This window comes from Cyprinus carpio, chromosome B23 (assembly GCF_018340385.1).
Source record: "Cyprinus carpio isolate SPL01 chromosome B23, ASM1834038v1, whole genome shotgun sequence".
Classification (NCBI taxonomy): Eukaryota; Metazoa; Chordata; class Actinopteri; order Cypriniformes; family Cyprinidae; genus Cyprinus; species Cyprinus carpio.
Window position 1 is genome coordinate 21868848 of NC_056619.1, and position 3500 is coordinate 21872347.

Below are 3500 nucleotides of genomic sequence, written 5' to 3' on the forward strand. Positions count from 1 at the left end.
GTGTAATGCACCCTTGCTGAATAAAAGTATTAATTCCTTTATTTACAAAAAAAATCATAAATTTATATATTTTGTAGACAGATCTTTTGTTTTTTTGTGCTTTTTATATCATCTACAATCTTTCTATTCAAATTCTAACTCGTATTGTTTCCCTGATAAACTGTGACTCAACATTTTACAATAAATTAAAAAACAATTGAACATTTTCAGACTTTTAGACTCTTCTCCATCACATATTTTCCCATTAGTCACACAAGTCGACTGGACCACCCAGCGGACAGATGTTTTGTAACATCAGGCAGGATATTTTGATTGTCTTGTAAGCTTCATCAACCTGGATTTGCCCACACAGTTCTTGAGTATACTAGAGTCTGAGTCATGCAATCAGACTCAACCGAGCGCAGTCTCGCTGCATCTCACAATCCCCTCTTTATCTGCTCGATGGGCTTCTGAAGGGCTTGACTCATCTGACTTTAATCTTTCAAAGGAGAAACAGATTTAGAAGATTGTGGAAAGGCTCAGGCCTGATGGAAACTCCAGGTGCGCTCTGGGGACATCTAGAGGTGGAGAGGAGCAGCACAACATGCAACTGATGATGAGCGTCAGATGGAAATGTTAGGGGAAGTGAAAAATGCATGAAAAATGTCTTTGCTTACCTTTAAGAAGCATTACATTTTTGCAAGTCCTCGGCAAAAAGTGTCAATGCTGGTACTTCACAGTGATCATATCAGTTCAAGCTCTCAAAAGGACTAAAGAAAATTAATTGAAACGCTATAAAATAAATCTATATGTCCATATGAAATTTTAAGATTTATAAGATTAAGATTTAAGATTTTAAATTATAAGAAACAACATTTGAATAAGTTATAGATCAGAGTTAGGTGAATATTTTCTATATAGCTACTCTGTTTAAAAGATTGGTATCAAGTCTCTTTATTGTAATATTATCTAATATTATTGCAATCTAAAATACTGGATTTCTAATATACTTTAAAATGACATTTATTGCTGTGATGCAAAGCTGAATTTTACTCCAGTCTTCAGTGTCACATATTATTTCACAAATAATTATACAGAAAACAAAATCAACAACTGAAATCGTATTTTCTTGTAAAACATACAGCAATAATACGTTTTATTTATATATTTCTATAACTGTGTGGCAGATGACCATACCGTTAAGCTCTCAGAAGGAGAAAAAAAAACAAAAACAAACATCATTAAAACAATAAAATAGGTATTTATGTCCATATGAATTCTTTTAAAACTTATTCAGGATTTAAACCACAGTAAATGAGTTGAAGGTCAGAGTTTGCTGGAGACACAGGTATGATGTAGGGATGTGGGTTTGTTTTTTGATCTGATGATGTGATGTGTTTTGGCCGGAGTTTAGTCACGACATGGTCTGCTATCACAATCAGGGCTGAGGAGATCAGGTGGAAACCTCGTTGGACGCAATTAAACGATATCTGACCAAGATTGAGGCACTGTTCCAGAACCTGGTGAGCCGCCTAGACAGCATTTTAATGCATCATAGACTCAAAAATGCTGCTGGCATTAAAACACAAATGACATGACAGATACTAAAAAATGCATGTCAGTTTTTTAACCAAAATAATTCAGGTTGTTATGCAAATTGTATAATTTGTTTTAAATAAGAATGATATATATATATATATATATATATATATATATATATATATATATATATATATATATATATATATATATAATATATATATATATATATATAATATATATATATATATATAAGAATAATATTAAACAATTTAAAAATATTTTAATATTGTTAAATAAACAAATGATTGAATATATGACATCACATATGTTATTTACAGAGAAAACAATGTGGCATGTTCAGTAAATAACAATAAAAAAATACATTAATAAAATACAATAAAATAAAATAAAATATTTGTTAAATAAACAAATGTTTAATTCAATTAACAACTGACTACTTCAGCAAATTTTTGCATGATGGATTTATTTTTTTTATTATTAAAAAATTACATTAACACATCCAATATTAGCTATACAACATACTAATGGCAAATTTTAAGGCAAATATGATTATTGTTGTTAAGCAACACTAAAATTAAAACCATTAAAAAGTATTTTTGTTACTTAAAATAAAATAAAAATAAGCATTAACTAATATAAAATAAAATATAAAAGTGACAACTGAAAAAAGTTTACAATGCAACATTTCTCATTTTTTAAGTTTAGGTACTGAAATAACTGAAACCAAATAAGCTAAAACTAACACATAAAAAAATTATGTAGGCATGTTTAAAATATATATATATATATATATATATATATATATATATATATATATATATATATATATATATATATATAATAAAAATGACAAAAACATTAAAGTGAAGACAGAAAATATAAAAATAAAATCTAATTCAAAATATTAACACAATCACTTAGATTCCACTTCAGTGAGATGCTCCCTTCGAATATGAAGGCAAGACCAGTCACTTTGTGCAGCATTGGTCTGCTCACTACCTCATTCACCATGGAACTGACTTCATTCTACCACCTCATCAGTCAGTTAAATAAAATAACTGCTCTTGAGCCCTTGTGTCACTTTAATCAGACTGAATAAGCTTTTTTTTGCACTAAAAACCTTTTTATCTGCACTGTTTGTTCACTGGTTTGCACTCTATCTGCCATGTGCCTTGTGCTGCTTTATTTAACTTTTTTTTTTTTTATGTCTTTTTTACATTTCCTTATTGTATAGTTGTATCTTATATTTTATATATGATCTAGATTTTTAGGCTCTTCTGTTAGTGTTATCTGTATGCACCGGGGGTCTGAGAGTAACGCAATTTCAATTCTCTGTATGTATGTGCTGTACATGTGGAAGAATTGACAATAAAGCAGACCACACCCACGGAGTCTTGAAGACACAATGAATTCAGCTCAGAGGAGACAGATTTGTGTCTGAAGGGTCTCAAATGAGCCACTAAGCCGAAGAAAGCATTTACAAACAACCTGCCGGTAACCGTTGGATGCGTAGAGCTGTTCTGTGGTGATTGTGTTTAATCTGTGTTTGTGTAGAGTAGCTGTGAGGGTAATTGCTGAAGATATGAGCTCAGCAGATTATCTGTGCTGATTGCTCTGTAATCAGCTCATGTAAGTAGGTTCTCATGAGATCTCGGCCTACCTGCAGGATGAGGCACTTGGGCCTGCACAGATCATACGGGCGTAATATAAAAATAATAATCCCATGACATCATTCGGCCTGGTGTTTTTCTAGTAACGTTGCATGTTGGTCTACAAGCCAACACGTCTCTCCTCAAGCCTTGAACTATTAGATACCAAAACACCTATTAGGGGTTAGCCATAATGCTAACTTCCCAAAGAAGCAACTGAATCAAACCACACCCCCTTTTACCAAAGTCACACCCAGCCAATCAGATATCAGCAAACCCTACGGTGGTTTAGCTGAGTAGCTTCCACAC

At 31.8% G+C, this 3500-nt stretch overlaps 1 long non-coding RNA gene across 1 annotated transcript; it reads right to left on the reverse strand.

The window, feature by feature from the left end:
* On the reverse strand, positions 1-3500 carry LOC122141990. The gene is made up of 3 exons (XR_006158264.1): positions 3203-3500; positions 657-749; positions 1-557 (listed from the first exon to the last, which is right to left on the reverse strand). It is a non-coding gene; the product is annotated as an uncharacterized LOC122141990 (long non-coding RNA).